Raw genomic sequence first — 17,562 nt, 5'->3', positions numbered from 1 at the left:
TACATGCAGCTGCCTACTACTGTGGTCGGGCTGTGTGACGCATGGACACGAGTATTGCCCACCAGGCCTGAAATCATTCACTTACTGGCCGGCCAGAAAAACGGGGAGCCCTTCTTTGTATGGAAGGACATTCTGTCTGCTAGATCTAAAGAGGGTGATGTTAACAGATCAGTCCCTTTATAAAAGGATTGTGAAAGCCGGTGAAATGAGACTCAAATGTGCTCAACGTTAAGCATGTGGCTGGAGCACATAAAAGCAAAGATAAACCTCAACATGCACTACTTATTCTCAGAAAGCTTGTGAAGGAAGATAAAGAGATCCTGAATAAAAAGGCATCTTAAAGAATTTTTATGTGTTTTAAATGATGGGGCTTCACTTAAATGGGCTTTTTTTTTTTTTTCACACCCCCAATAATCCTTTCATGGAAACAAAAAGACAAAACATGAAGCCAATTAAATACAATTGAACTGGAAGAACAATACAGTAATTAAAACACCGATGGTGTGGAAATGCTCAGGATAAGTAGAAGGCAGAGTCAGGAAGGTATGCGGGGTACACTGCCTTTCTGTCACTGGGACAAACATATCAAGTGGTCAGCCTCTATGTTAAAAACAAACAAAAAAGGAGAACATATTGGAACCACAAAGGAACACAAACTGGGTCTCTCATGTGTGAGCACTGACAAATGGGGGGAAAAAAAGTGGTCCAGCTAGAAGAATTGCCAAAATCCCAAATAAAAATGTATGTGCTAACTCCAGGCTACCTCCAGGTTGGTAATTCCACAGGCAAAACAATAGGTTTCTGGGGTGCAGCTTTCCAAGAAAAAAGAATTATGCTGCTCTCATTTACGAAGGCGTGCATCTCCTGTGTAGGTGGTCACACACCTCTCTGTGGCAAAAGTCGGTGCCCATAGCGTAAAGATATGTGTGCAATTGCAAAAATGTTACCTGCTAGGTCTCTAAAATCAAGCACGCTTGGAGCCCCCAGAAGGTGAACTGATATCCATTTCTAATACCTACCACCCTGTATCTTTTGAAATAGTGTCATCAAAGGGAACTCTAAAGAACACGAAAAACTCTCATATACTGAAATACCTTACACAATACGGAAATTAGTCTCAAGACTAAATAACTCAGAAGTTTAGTTTTTCTTTTGTTTTCCTTTACCTCTCCCGCACTCAAGTCAAGGAGGCAAATGTTTTTATTCTGCAGCAGCTTTGTTTAATGTAAACACCTCAGAAAATCAGGTGATTTCCATGCAACAATACCTTATTTTTCAATAACACGAGCAGATCCAAAGAGCAAGGCAAGAGAGGAAAAATTCGGAGTTGGCACTATAGCAGATGAGCTGCTAGATGTAATTTTATTCTCTCTGGGATAAATGATGAGGTTTGGGCTTACTGACCCAAAGCAGGCTCATGTTATATTTGAATATCTGAGAGGGCTGAACTTGGAGGGATGAGGCACACATTTTTGAATGTGGACACTGCTTTGGTCAAGACCTGTTATTCTCTGATGGTCACAGAGCAGGAGCACCTGTCTCCTGCCCATGTCAACTACAGTGAAATGTTACCATTTGATAGCTTTTCAATCGCTGAGAAAATCAGCTGATGTTCCCAGAAAATGGAAATGACTTCCACATACTGGCTTTTTCTCCTTTCCCCTTTCACTCAGTGGAGTCCCAATGGGTAAGACAGACGCATCTCCAAAGGACTCCTAAAAGTCCACTCTGTTTGCTGGCATTTCTAGAGAATTCAGAAAACCTGGCAATACAGCCCAAAGTCCTGGCAACAACTGGACAGACCGATCGGCAGTGTTGTCTGGCTCTCCACTCTCCCCACCAAGTCCGCCGACTTCCTCGTAAGTACCTGTGTGGCCCCGTTTGAGTGTGAGACTCTCGGGGCACATTACTTCTAGGGCCAAAATTCTACGATTCTAACACATTCAGTGGTGTCTGGGTAAGTATCACTGAATGTTCCTATACTGCCTACTTCTTACCTTCCTAACAGGAATCAGGAGAGGAATAAGCATGTACAGAGCTTCGTAAAATAATGCCAAGACCTGCTAGCTAAACAAAGACAAGAATAAAGCAGGGTCCCTCCTCCAACCTCATCCCTCTCAACCTCCAGTTTCACACTGTCTACCAGGTAAGGGAGACATCTGGTTAAAATGGGAATTCTCAGATATATTCTTCAATATGAAGGACACAGGCAAATGGCTCGATTTTGAGAACCGGTTACCTTGATTACCCTGTTGGGATAACCAGTTTAGCTGTTAGCTAAAGGAGATTCACAATGCGATCCAGGCAGCCCGGTAGCCTGAATCAAGGATTTCAACACAAGCAGAAAACTATCTCTGGTACTGATGGACTCATAAGGCTCATTTAAGTCTAACTCCCGCTTTTGAACAAATGAAACCAACCTCCCCCATCCCCAGTCCCCAGATCTTGTCGAAAGTTACTGAGATGATCAATACCACCTTCAGGATCTAAAATTGTATTGTCATTGAAGAAGTACCTTCATCTGTACTACTACAGATGAAATTGAGAACTGAGCCCACTGATTACACCCCTTTTCTGAAAGCCCAGGTAGAAAGGGAATTCATGAATATGTACTCAGCTCAGACACCAAAATCCTAAGAGCTTCTACATTTGCCTTCTACAACCAAAGATATAAAGTCTTCAAGGACTCACCTCATCTCTTTTCATGCAAAGAGATAAAGTCCTCAAACTCATTATGAACCAGGCATCTCTGCTGAAGACAATGAACAGACCAAGCTTGAAAGCGGCCACAACTCTGAAACAGAGCTGCTGTGACTTCAAGTATTTCCAGCAAAGCACCTCTTCTCTGTCAAAGCCTTTATAAAACAAATATTTGTATCTTAGCAGGAAAATCCAGAGATAAAACTGTTATTTTTCTTACCCCCCTTTGCAAGATACCCCTCTCCAGTGACCCTGGAGTTTGGAACTACACTGCCTCTATTTTGTTACATAACAGCAGTGGTAAAGGAGGTGAGAGAAAGTCTCAAAAGAATCTTAAATGCCCTCCATCCAGCAGAAAGAACTGGAATCCTACAGGGTGGTCAGAGCTGGGGTCACTGGGGCTAATTTAGAATCTCTGTGTCTACGCATACATGATGAGCATCAGCCGTAGTTTCACCTGTGAAAACGCTCCTCAGTGTTCACAGACGCGGGGACACACTGAAACAGGAGGCAAGACAGAGAGAGAGAGAGAACGAGAGATGAAGGTTCACTAGAAAACCACAGAGACAAAGAGCACACCAAAAGTTGCTTTTTTTCCTTCCCCCCCAAAAACTGCACAACAGAAACCATCGAGCCGTGATGTTCTCGGTGTGCCCTGGACCAGGAGCATGCACAGCACCTGGAGCCAGTTAACGATGCAGGGTCCAGGCGCACCCCTCCCAGATCTACTGAATAAGAACCAGCATCTTAACAAGATCCACAGCTGATCCCAATACACATCAAGATGTGAGGAACACTGCTCTAGAAGAATTTGGATGGAGCTGTTCTAGATGGTGGGATGATAAGGAGAGCTCCCCAACTTCAAAAACACAGGTATCTAGGCTGTGGACTACCTGGATTCCAATCATCAGAGGAGTTTGCTTTAAAAAAATACAGATTTCTGGGTTCCTAGTCTAGACTCTCTGAATCAGAACGACCAACACTCATGTAGTCCTGCAGTCTGCTATTGTTTCAGTACTGTCGTATAACTTCAAGTGTACACCCACTTCTGGGCTGTTATGGGCTCCTTTTGATCCACTGCTAAACTCACCAACCCACTGAAACAGTATAACCTAACGCAACTTCAAAAACTGTATCATACCCAGACTGAATGGGGGCAGGGGCACTGTTCTGGAATTCTTATGAATGATACACATCTCTTTACAAATAGTCAATTTCTTAAAAGAAAGTGTGTGCAGAAACACATGTGCACACACATGCCTTTAGTGCTACACTCGTCAAATAGGAAATGACAGGCAAAGGAGGAAATGCTTCAGAAGCAGACATTCCCCCTCCGCCTGAAACACCGAGGCACACAACAGAGCACATCCCTGTGTAGAGACCCCTTCAAACAAAAACAGACCAGCTGCGGAAGGCAAGCGCACTCCTCAAATCCAATATTCACTTTTTCTAGGACTAAGCCAAGTGATTTAAAAAGGAGCAGTAAATAACCCATTATATGTGAGCTTTTCGTCATTAAACACCCTTCCCTTTTCATTAAAGAAAACGTGAAAGCTAGCTCTCAAAGGGGTCCTAAATAAAAACTCACTTAAGTGTTTAAGAAAACATTGCTTTTGCCACAATTGGGATAAAATGAAGAAAACTCAAATATTGCATGGGATGGTATTTCAAAGAACTAACTGATTACAAAGTGAAAAAGAAGAGGCATTTGCTTCTGAGTCCCTGTCTCAGTTTGTACTTTTAAAGGCCCAAGTTTTAAATCTGGAGAATGAAGAAGCCCAAACGTTTTTCATTCATGCTGCTAAGTCACTTCAGTCGTGTCCGACTCTGTGCGACCCCAGAGACGGCAGCCCACCAGGCTCCCCCGTCCCTGGGATTCTCCAGGCAAGAACACTGGAATGGGTTGCCATTTCCTTCTGCAATGCATGAAAGTGAAAAGTGAAGTTGCTCAGTCATGTTTGACCCTCAGCGACCCCATGGACTGCAGCCCACCAGGCTCCTCCGTCCATGGGATTTTCCAGGCAAGAGTACTGGAGTGGGGTGTCATTTTCATTTATAGGAAGAGTCAAAATGTTTTTAAGGGTTGCACTTCCAACAGTTTTGGTTTCCCTGATGCAGGCAACCTAAAACAGAAAAGAACTATTAATAATAGTTTCAAGGGGGAGTACAGATCTGCAGGGCTATGCAAGAACAGTTTAATAAATACTACCATTTTACTTTTCAGTTCCATGTGTTCTTTTTCATTCAATTAAGTTATTAAAAACAACTATAATTTTACTACATTAATATAAGAATACAGCAAGCTTTCAGGTAAAGTAACTTGGACAAAGGACTTCCAAAAAGCACAGCCATAAAACCCTGCTGATGGAAAGGAGTGAATGTCCCATGGAAAGAAGGACAGTGGCCCTTACTTTGATTATTGAAGCCCTTCCCCAGTGGAGAGACAATGGACAGACATCTTCATGAAATCGACAAACTAGCGGGTCTCGCTTTACAGCGTAGCATGTGGGCAGAAGGCATGACAGAGAAAGAGAAACAGAAAGGGACACACAAAAGTCTGGCAAAACAGGAAATTTGAGGAAACGATTTCTGAGATGTAAATAAGGTTTTCTGTTACTTTCATTATTGAGGAGGCAAAGAAGCTGCATTCAAAGAAAGGTGCTGGTTTTTCTTGTAAACTAATAATCTTTCAGACGTGACAGGTAGTGCACGATATACTGAGCTGATATTTTATATCTACGAGTTGATAGCATCACAATAGGGACCAAAATTTATATTAAGTGTTTCCTGACCCACAGCCTTCTCTTCTGTCCTCTGGAGACCAAAGAAGCTGGTTGTTCAAATCCCATATCCTCCAGGAACCAGCTTTGGGACTTAGGACTATGTATCTTCTTTAATACATCAGTTTCTTCTCTGGAAGGTAGAGATTACAGCAATTTCTACTTCACAGAAATACTATGAGATACTAAAACTATATAGTGACTGAAAAATAGTAAGTGCTAAATATTTTGCTAGTATTTTTTATTATTAACTACAAAACAATAATCTTAAGCTCATGCGACATCAAAGAGTCAGGTTGCTTCTGCTTTTTTTTTTTTTCCTGTAAAAAAAAATCTGTGTCGACTAGTATTAGCAGCTTTATTTTTAAAGAAAGAGTGTTTGCAGGTTATTGCAAAAGAAAATACCGCATATAAAAAAGACTGCCCTGGCAACTTATCTCAGAGATGTATCATTGCCCCTCAAATAAAGCAGGACACACAAAGACAAATTCTCCTACTAGAACATAAAGATGAGTATGTGAGAGTGTGCTGACAGAATGCTAGGCTACGATGGCAGGGTTTACTCATTCACACATCTCTACCATGTTCTTAAATGTCTTTGCTAATCCTCACCATAAAACTTAAAAAAAAAAAAAAAAGATAAAAGCATTCACAAATTCATACAAATCAGAACTCATAGAAAGTTATGTTAAGAAAAAAATAAAATGCACTTTTAAAAGTACAAAATCCAAAAAAAAAAAAGTTCAAAATCCAATAAAATAAAGCACCCCCCCACCAAAGTCTTCCCAGCACATTTACACACACTGGATTCCAGAAAATCTACAGAGGTGCTGCACACACAAGCTTAGAACACACACAATCCTATGTAAAGGATGATTATGCCGTATTGCAATTTTACTATCAACTGGTGTGAACACATTCTGCTGGGTACATACATCCAATATCCTCAGTAATCACAAAAATGATCTGAGTGCTGATGTGGAGACAATCCACATTGCTATTCTCACCTCCACGAAATTCAAGTGACAATTTTATCAGAGTAGAGGGCCAGACAGAGTCCTGAGCGTTAAATAACATGGCAGCATTAATTCAGAAATACAGTGCCTCTGCAGATTTGTATTTAGTGCCTATCCCTATAAGTGTACTTTAGTGCCTGATGTCTCACATTTAGGCAACTGAGAACTCCCAGGCACACAAATAGTAGGGGAAATGGCTCAACCACTGGGTAAAAACAGGCAGTTTGTCCAACATGCACAATCAAGGAAATCAAAAGATATGCCGATGAAATACATTTGTACTGATATTTATGGGTAGGTTTGTTTGCCACAAGTCATAGCCATTCCCTCTCCCCATTTTCTCCTTTTTAGCAACACACCTAGCCTCACATCCCTGGCTGGAGTGCCCAGGATGGGCACTCTGCAGCTGCAGGCTTCCACACAGCAGATTCCAACCAGCACTGACTACCATTCCGGCACTGAGTGCCAATTTCAGAAAAATGAGAGTTCAGCCCTTTCTTTTCTCTCCATTTTCATAATCCTGTACAGCACAACTGTTCCAGAAACCAGCTCCCCTAGCAATCAGATATTTACACTAAACCTTCACTAAAGGGCTTGCTATTACAATGCTGTCTCATCGATACAAGATTGCTTCACTTCTGAACCACATCAAGATGTGTATACTCCAACAAAAACACTGCCCCTCAAGAAAGATGCAGCCCAGATTATTTTCATGTGCTTATCTGAGCAGAACACCAACATTTTTGTTTAATGCAAATCTCAGAAAAGAGATTTTAACCATGAATGTGGCAGGAAGGCAAACATCCTTCCAGTGAATATGTGTCCATATATATATACTGACATACACATTACTCGGGCACAGGCAAACTCTAAAGAATCACTGGTCAGATCTGGATCAGAACTTTAAATTTTTCGTCTCTTGGAGTGCCACACCATTTTCAAAAACCCAAACAAACATCAGATTGGATGAAATATTTTTTTAACTCTCTAGCAAAATGTAATATCCCAGTTCATGACTAGGTAAGATATTCTGCCTTTTTAATTCTGATTTGCAAAACAGGTATTTGGGCAAAAAAAACAAAATATAGCTTTTACCTACCCGTTTAGCATATAATACGGAAGACTTATTCTATATCTTATTCAAATGAAAATACTTTATTTACCCGGGCATTTATTCCTTTAGAAACTCCACCCTGAAAGGAACACAAGTGTAAAGCAGCAATCTCTTGCAATGGGCCATTTTACTTATTCCGCAATTCCTTACCCAAATTACACAGGTATAATTATTTTGACACTATAATGAAAAGAAAATGGGATTTGGGCACCGCAGGTTTATCTAATAACACTATTTCTTGCCAGACTTCACAGCACTGACAGTCACAAAGAACCTTGTCCATTCCAATAGGAAATATTTGATTTTACTGTAGGAACATTATTTATTTTCACCAAGTTGCTATTATCAGAAAGGATATGATAGCTGAATAATAAAAATGAAATCAAGAAATTCTGGTGTTTCAAGGCTTTATTTTTTTCTGCTCTCACTTTTGACATTTTCTTCCCCTGGAGAGACAAGATAAAGTGCTGTCATAAATGGGTGACTTTTCTTGTCAAATGACAGATTTGATTCTCCATGGCAACCACAAATCAAGGTGCTAGTAGGAATTAAAGCTTCTCTTAAAAGGCGTCTTTATGTTTATAAAATGAATTTAAATTAAATGGGTATTAGGTAAAGTCTTTACCTCAATTTATTTGTTGACTAAAGAGCTCTGTATTGCGGGGAACACATTTGCATTTTTAAGGGAAGATAACATATTGTCCTGACAGATGTATAAACAAAGCAAGTTACAAGGTCATGCTTCATACACTACTCTGAAGACCCAGGAAGGGGATACAGATGGACATCTAGCAGTTAAGAGGTATTTAAATACTGGACAAGGTGTAAAAATTACCCCTACAGGGGAATGGATGAGGGGATCTCTCTATTTCTCCTTCCAACAGAGCTTTCTTTCTTCTATTGCCAATAAATAAAGATTTTTAAAATTGTCAGGAACAGAACACCAACAGACTATCTCCCTCTTTATTTCTGTTCCTCATGTAATAGATACAGATTTCTAAAATTTCATCATTGCAAGTAAGTACCCCCACTCAAAATGAAGTTATTTTAGCCCCTGAATTAAAGCACTTTTAAAATGAAACGCTTGCCTTCCAATGTTTTGAAGAAAGACACACTGAAACATGCATGATTTCAGAGAAATCAGATAATTAATCTGTGAGTTAAGCTGATTTCAATTTTCACCAAAAAGGAAAGCTGCTTTGCTTCAGTTTTCTACAGCATTCTTGGCCATTAAAATTTAAGAAGTGAGGTAACATGCTAGTGTATCCTAATAAATCAGGTCCAATATTCTTGATATTAGTAAGCCACTTAACTAGTCTAGAGAAGTGAGAGTTTTAAGGTCATAAATAATATTTTAAAAGTCGAAGTACAGCCCATTTATGGAAGTCTCAATTATAGCAGAGGGCATAGCTAGTTTATTTGAAATAGATACTGTCAACGATACAGTCATTGTGAGAGATGTGTTTAACCTAAAATAAAGAAAGGGGAAAATAAAAGTTTTACACTGTACACTGGTAGTTGGGAAAATCCATCATTCTAAACGACACCCTTATAAGCTTAGCCAAATTTGATTTTACGCCGTCTCTAGTTAAAAGCACGATATGGAGAATTAAATCAAATTCCCTTCGTACAATCGTCTGATGGTGCTGCCTTGGACTGCTGGGAGTAGCTCTGACAGGCTGAAAGGGAGGGAAACAGCTGGTACAATTACAACAAAGAGATGCACAAAATAGCATCATCGAGGAATTTGCGACTTTAAACCCAAATGCTTGGAATCTGTTTTGGGGTTGGGGGGGGGAGGTGTCACTTCTATTTTGTGTGTGTTGTGGGGGGGTAGGGGGAAAGCCAAGGAGACCTCTGTCCATTCTCAAGTTTAATCAGGTCTCGAGACCTTAAAATGGTGCCTAAAAGTTAGAAATCTCTTTGGAACTCTGTGTACAAAGCATATTTGATGGTAGAGTGAGTCACACCAAACTCTCTATTTCAGTCACAATGGCTTTTGTTTCATCTTAGAATGAAGTGGGTTGATGATCTTATTCTCATCCGTCACATCTAAAAACGCAAGTTGACAAATGACACAGAAACAAGGGCTCTGGTCCACCACACGCAACACAGGAGCCGCATTGCGAGTGCTGCAGGTTATAGCATCGGTCAAAATTAGAGACCGCAGGTCTGTGGTATCATAATGTCAAAGTAATTCCCCCCAAGGGAGCTTGGCAGAGCTTGGTACTCTCATGGGGAAGAGACCGGAGACAAGGTCTCACCCCTCTTCCAAATCGCCAATGCTTTCTTTAGACAGAGGGAGGCATCGAGATGACCTGAGGGCCAAGGGGACCTCCCATAACAGTGTCCACCTTTCAAGCTCACCACTGGAGAGAGGAAGTCATCAGGATGGAGGGAGACCCTCCAGGATTCTTCATGAACACCTGCTACGTAAAATCAGGACACACTCAACTAACATATGACCAGATAAAGCAAATTTCTCATTAAAATAAGAACTGCCAGGGCAAAAAAATGCCCATGATATCTGCCTGCAAATGAAATTATTTACCATTTTGTTGAAAGGATAAGGGGCAGAGAAAGAATGTATAAACTGATGTCGGTCACGCCACTGGAATCTGGTTACTCTGTTTAGATGTTCATGTCACACAATCAGCTTAAGAATTTCTGGAAAAAAGTAAAATATGGCTCATTTCAAACAACACCCTTCACCTGACTTCAGGAGGGCGCTATGCTTTTCAGAGGAGCACAGAGCTCATAGGATGATGTGGTCTTGACAGGCCAGTTCCCTGGGTACCACTCTCCTTCTGGTGAGCTCCAGTCACCATTTCACTTGCTGAGACAGAATATAATAGGTGAGAACCCATTCCTGTACAGTTGCAATTTCACAGAGTGTCTTCAGCCAAATCCTCCATAGGATTTAAAAATCCGTTAAGATGTGAGAGGGAAATCATTTCATCTGCCTTGGAAGTCGGATCTAAGAATAAATCCCATTTAGTTCCCTTGTATTCCACAGTCATCCAATGATGAAAAATTCAAACCAGTCACCACTGACTATGTGTTTTTAAATCTGAAGGTGATGTAGCTTCATCTTGCCCAAATTAAGGACTCCCAAATGTAACCTGGTGACTTGAGTTCGCTGCTTAAAATGGCCCAGCAGGTTGGCCACCTCCACAGATAACCCTTCCAATGCCAACAGTCCAGCACCACCAGCACCACTGATGAACCCATCTCTTGTCTCTCAGATAAATCAATTAATCATGCATTTTCACCTGAGAGGTGCCTGACTCGAAATTCAGCACCTTATGGAGCCCCAAGCTGCCTCTCCCAGTTTCTGTGCATCTGCTACTAAGCCTCTCTCTGTGGCTTAGCTACTCTCAGACCTCAGAACTCATCCTGGGGCAGGACAGGGGGCTGGGCAGGGGAGGGGGGAATCTCCCAGCAGGTCACCTTTGAAAACAGAGAAACTTACGCCTAACCAGTGTCTGTGGATTCAGGATATTTCAGCGCCCTGCTCAGGACACAGTGGCACAGGAAAGCATCCCATACTCAGGGCCACATATGACTGCCTCTCCCTGACACTGTGGGAATGGTGACCCCAAGTTCCTCCAGACTGGGTTCACTCCCCACAAGAAATGAGGACAATAATCCCTACCCCACAAGGGTTTTGCAATTTCAATTACTGCCTGTAAAAGGCTTTGTGATGCCTGGATTAAAGGCAATGTTGGATGAAAGCACAGAAGCAGTCACGAAGATAACTGTTGTTATTGTGTCTTGACCCCTGAACATCACTCTGTTCAATTAAGCATCTTCTTGAAGCTTTTTCTAGCTACCCCTGATATGGAAAAGTCTAGAAACCAAGAACAGGCTCTATGCAGGCGTGTACTGTGTAATAACAGAAGTATGGATGATGGCAAGAACAAACTGGAAAAAAGTAATTTCGCCTGAACAGTACTCACAAGTGGTATCAAGCACGCATTTTTGCAAAGGCTAGAGAATCCATTTACTCATATATAAATGGAGATATTATTTAAGAAAACAAGCTAACTGCCCACAGGTCTAAGAGGCAGATACAGCTGGTCAGAATTTTCAGGATGCCCTGCTCACCCTATGACAGGGTGCTCATGGTGGTTGCCAAAGTTGGCAAACCTCCAAAGAGGAGGCCCCCGACAGGCTCCTCCCCAGTCAGCATGCTCTCTTGGGATGGCAGATGGTGAATCAGGCCGAGTTACTACTATTCCCTCTTGGTCTCTTCAGGGAATTGAATGGGGCTAGGATGCCTTTGGTTCCCGGGAACTAAAAAATCAAGATACCAAACAATGCTACACCCTCCCCACCTGACTTTTCCGAAATGGCACTTCTTCATAGGCAATGCCAGGAATCCACTTTGCTTCTGCTTTACCCTTCTGACTCCCGGGAGAAGCAAGTGGGCTTCTCTGATGTCAGCCACAATCACTTTCTTGGGTAAGCCTGACCCCTGATGGTGTCTTCTAATGGTGGCACTTACAGAGGATTGACTTGTACCAAGCACAGCCGCTGAAAGCCAGACTGCCTAAGTTCCAATCTCCATTCTACCCCTTCTCTTTACATTATCAATAGGAGTTTGTCGTTGTGTTTAATCGCTAAGTCATGTCCTACGCTTCTGCGACCCCATGGACCACAGCTGGCCAGGCTTCTCCGTCTATGCGATTTCCCAGGCAAGAATACTGGAGTGGGTTGCCATTTCCTTCTCCAATGCATCTTCTTGACCCAGGTATTGTATGCGCATCTGCAACATGAACATCTGTCTCATAGGGTTTGGTATCATGAATGCATCAAATAAGTTATTATACATCGGTGTTTCTTATAAAAGTCTATCCAGAATTGTATCATCTCATCTTCCCCACAATAAGGCTACAGAGTGGATACTAGTATTATCTTCACTTGGCAGATGGGAAAAACTAGGCACAAGGTACTTAAGGAATTTGCCCAAGATGAAAGAGCTAGGAAGGGCTCTACCTTGAGTGGTCCAAATAACTCCAGAGCCCGCACCCTGAATATTATTCACATTCCTCCATTCTGGGCCCCCCTGCATACTCCAAGAGCCAGGGCACTGGTCCTGGTTTCATGCACACTGTCTAAGACTTAGCACAGGTGCTCAAAGAGTGGGAAAAAGAATAAATCCATCTGTCCATCCTCAAGGCAGCAGGCTGGGCCGGGGAAACTGGGTGCTTATCCCACTGATAACAATGAACACATCTGCACGGTCACCCGAAACAAAGAGATGCTCCCAAGCACCGCCACAACGTTCCTGAGTGATCACACCTCCCATCCCACTCACCAGCCCCCAACCTCTCCCGATTTTCTGATTCCTTCTGATTTTTGTCTGAGGGCTGGGAAAATCTTAACAGAGGGGAGCTGCTAACTTTTCTCCAGAAAACAACTTTCCCCAGCTATTTGTCAACTTCTGTCATTCAGAGGGCTACAACACAAATGTATATCTTTAATGAAATTCACAGTCAAGAAAAGTTGTCATCATCTAGCTATATCTGTTATGACATACATTTCATTTTGTTCAATACATAACAGAGAAGTTATTTAATCAAACAGAAGATTCTTGCTAAAATGACAGTCCAAGCAATGTCCAAACAAGCATTTATTATGCTATGGGAAACTGATCAGGATTGGATTGTTTTCAGCAGAATTTTTTTCCTTCCTCTTCCACAGAGAAAATAGCTTGAGGGGTGGGTGCAGAAAAACAACCCCAGACAATAGAGGTGGAGTGATGCTGAGTCAGTGGTAAGTGTAGGTTCTTAAGCCCCACCCTTAAGTCAGCGGGGAGAAAACTAATTAAAAAAAAAAAAAAAAAAAAACCTCCTACCATGTGGACAGTCATAAAAGGGTCTGCTTCGAGGAGAGGCTGGGTCTTCAGTTTCCTCACCATCTAACTGTACAGAGGAGAGGTTCTGGCCCAAATATAATACACAATGTAAGGAACGATAACATCTGTGTTTCTCAATGACACTTACTCGTGGATATATTTGTCTTTACAATTAAATGAACACTTAGCTTCAATGAGAAAACTTAACGTGACTGAAGAAGAATTTAGTGGGTTGTAGACCTAGAAAGCCCAAGGCCAAAAATACAAGGGGAAAATAAATGTTAGGGTGGTAACTGGGTATCTGGGCTTTGGGCAACACACATGGTGTGAATGTGAGGGAAAGAAAACAAAAGATACCAGTCACGCTCAGAGGATGCTAATGCTCTCTCCCTGCTCCGGTCCCTACACGGTGCCCAGAGCACAGTGGGTATTAAGAAAGAGCTGTTGCACGAGGAGGTAGAAGGATACGTGGGTGCATACGTAGAAGGATACGTGGGGATATAAGACAGACAGATAGATGGGCCCCCACCAAAAGGAAATGACTGATAAAAATTATTTGAATAAATGTCCTGCAAGGTGGTGGCCCATTATCACAGCCCATCATCATAGGGACTTCCTCCTCATTCCTGCTAAAGGTTCTGAGCCATGGTATGGCCATTCTTCCAGTAAAGAGAAAAGGGTATCTTTTACAAGACAGTTGGGGGCAACTTGTGACTAAAACACTTTCTTTTTCCTATGCCAGGTTAATTGGTTACCTGGCCAACAATGACACAGACTACCAATTAGCCCCAAACTTTACCTTACTATGCTAATGTTCTAAGTAAAACAAGGGATGATGGATGATGGAGGCCCAAGGTGGTCATCCAGGACATCCAAAACAAAGGCAGCTATCTGTCTTCTTCAGAGTTCCTGATTCAGTAGGTCTGGGATAGGACCCAAGAATTCTCATTTCTAAGAGGATTCCCGGTGATGCTGAGGTACAAGAGAACCTCCGACCTGTTCAATCTCAAGGGTTCCTCAAACTCTATGATCCTACAAGTCCATTCATGACTCACCAAAATTCTTGTGGATTGAAAGGACTTTGAAAAATACACCCAACATTATTAGAACCATCACAAAGGTACACAGCATTGCAAAATTTAAGATCAGGATCCTTGATCATTCCAACAGTCCTCTGTAGGATTTTGGTCTTCACAAAAGCAATTTTTTATATTCCCGTGTTCATTGCTAGAGAGTTAAAAAGGTCTTGCAAAAGGTACAGAAAAATGAATTTTGAAAATTCCTTCACAATAAGACAATAACTCAGGGGCCTGTAAGGGAATTCTGTGAGGTCATCTAAGTCACTGCTTGGCTTCCAACAGGACTTGCAAACCAGCCAACAAACTGCGTACCTAATGTATGCCTAAGTGACATCAAGGGGAGGGGCGCCCCTACTTCTTTCTAGTGGTGTCCTCTTCCAGAGTCTGGCCATCTTTAAAAGACTCCTGCCATCTGACCACATCATACAGCAATTTCTGGCCGTCTTTAAAAGACTCCCACCATGTGTCTACTTCATACAGCAATTTCACCTGCTCTTCATGGTTAATGTCTTCTTAATGGTAGATCTTTAGAGAACTAAAGAGAACTCCCTTTCTTACAAACATGTTCCTGGCTACAAAGACTTAATGAAATGCCCCCACACTTAACACATATGCACCAGCCCATCTCCTATGTACGTTAAATAGTTCAGTTCAGGTCACTCACTCAGTCGTGCCCGACTCTTTGGCACCCCATGGACTGCAGCACGCCAGGCCTCCCTGTCCATTACCAACTCCTGGAGTTTACTCAAACTCATATTAAATAGTACTGATTCCTTGAACCTTTCCCCAATATCCTCCTTGCTCAGCCTTTCATCAATCTTCATTGATCATCCCTGGAAACTTTTCCAAAATCCCTACCCCTTTTCTTGGACTCCACCTGAGGCTGGCCAGAATACCCAGTCCTTTCATCTTTCACCTACATTCATGGATGCATCGTGGACCAAAGGAGGTACTTAAAAACAGTGCTGGCTGGCTCACAAGCATCCATGTGAAAGCGGAGGGACTGTACAATTCTGCGTTACTGAAGACAAATGAGAGCTGGAGGACTTGCTTGTTGAAGAGGAGGTGGAGAGCAGGCCCAAATTGGCAAGCTGGGTCCTGGAGCAAGTCTCACAAGAAATCCCAGAAGTCACTCTCCTGAACGAAAATGTGATCGCAAGGGTGTTTGAGACCTGCTGAGTACTTCCAACTCAAAGCAATTTCACCAGCACAGGGTGTTGGCTTTTAAATGGCAATATCCAAATCAGAGAGGAAATGACAGTGCATTCCAAGCAAAATTGCACACATTTAGGCAGACTTAAGAAAATAACAATAAAAGTGCAAAATTTATTCTGCATGTGTGATCGTGATTATCATTACATCAAGTCCCATACATGCCCAGCCAGAATAAATATTAACCCATTTTATAAATGACTTTATATTGCATTTGTGGATACAGCTCCACCCAAACCCAAAACAACACTGTTTCCATAGTAACCAACAGATTTCAAAGAAGAAAAAAGGAGGGGGAGACTTCGGAACGGATAGCAATCAAATAAAATAGCCAGCATCAACAAAATATGTCAGCATTATTTAAAACACACATTTAGGACCATTCTATAGTTTCAGCTCTTTCCCAGAAACCAGCTCCGAATAAGTTACCTTCTTGTCAAGCTGGAGCTCCCGCAAAAATAACAAATGCAAAATTGTTTCCATCTTCATTGAGGAAAGAAGCAAAATTCTTGAGTCATTCTTGAGATTCAGATGGGACTGGGATGAAGATAACATTTCCTGGGTGACTTAGCACACACTGAAATGCAAATTAATTACCAATCGGTAATGATGAAATCTAAAGTGAGCTTTGATCATCATACTAGAGTATCCATTCTCTCACTGAGAATGTAATGGGGGGGGTGGGGAAGCAAAGCCAAAATTCAAAGCTAGAGAGCTCACAACCGGAAAAGCTGCAGACCATCTTCAGTCAAAGGCCAAATTTTTCACTGAAACATTCTTGAATGTCAGTTTCCCCCAGTGAATTTTACACATGGATGCCATGGAGTCATTCACCTGCATCCCTTCAAGTCCTGTAGGTCTTGTGCCTGTAGATAAAACTCAAGGCAACCTCTGTAGGCAGCATCCTGTCTCCAGGACAGTATCAGCCTAATGGGGCTCATCGGGGAACTCTAGGAACTCACAGTGCTGGCCAATCTCCCTCTCCCTCTAGACTAATAAAAATAAAATATTCATAAAAGGTAAAAATGAATACATCCTGCACCAGGGGAGGTACTTAGAAACAGTGCTGGATGGCTCACAAGCATCAGTGTGAACTGATGAAAAATCAGGGTTATTTCAATTCCTTGGCTCTAACTGTACTTTAGAAAGAAGTTTTAAAGTCATTTAGTATTTTCCTTTCTCCCACATTCTAGTTGTGTAACCTTGGGTAAGTTATTTAAGCTTTCATTAAGCTTCCTGAGTCTCAGTTTTCTCATCTGCAAAATGGGAATAAAAGTATCTACCTTATAGGCATGTTCTAAAGACAAAAGGAGCTAACCCATAAAAAGAGGTTAGCAGAATACCTAACAACACAACAAAAAGAACGTGTGTTACTACTGTTACTCCTATTTATAAGTGAATCCTCTTTCTTAATGACTAGAATCAAATTCTGATGCACTTTCCTTGGATAACACCTCTCAATGTTGCAAAGAAAAATACTGCTCATCAAATATCTTTGGAACAATTTCACCAGGAGACCTCACAAGCTACAACCATTTGGCATATCAGCTGGCCATGGATCCTATGTGTTTCCAAGTCAGACAGAAGTGGGTTGAAAACGCACTTACACCACATGACCTCGAGTTCTCTCAGAAACCTCCACAAGCCTTAATTGCATACCCCAACAGTGTGAGCAGTTAGAATAACCAAAGATGTGTGGCAAGGCTGAAGAGGGAGAAGGCCTGTATGCGTTTCACAAAGAATCTGTTACCTTCAAACAGTAAATATACGTCAGCCTATGAAGGGCTTCCCTCATAGCTCA

At 41.9% G+C, this 17,562-nt stretch overlaps 1 protein-coding gene across 20 annotated transcripts in view; it reads right to left on the bottom strand.

Annotated features, from left to right (window-relative positions):
- FOXP1 (forkhead box P1) overlaps positions 1 to 17,562 on the bottom strand; it is a 627,865-nt gene that overhangs the window by 487,603 nt on the left and 122,700 nt on the right. Inside the window, exon 5 of one of the 20 annotated variants that reach the window (XM_061397365.1) lies at positions 16,191 to 16,338. The exons of the other annotated variants lie outside the window; for them this stretch is intronic. The gene's annotated coding sequence lies outside the window, so the exon portion shown is untranslated. The remainder of the gene's footprint in view (positions 1 to 16,190; positions 16,339 to 17,562) is intronic. 20 annotated transcript variants of the gene reach the window in all.

This window comes from Bos javanicus, chromosome 22 (genome assembly GCF_032452875.1).
Source record: "Bos javanicus breed banteng chromosome 22, ARS-OSU_banteng_1.0, whole genome shotgun sequence".
Lineage (NCBI taxonomy): Eukaryota > Metazoa > Chordata > Mammalia > Artiodactyla > Bovidae > Bos > Bos javanicus.
This window is presented reverse-complemented; position numbering and strand designations above follow the sequence as displayed.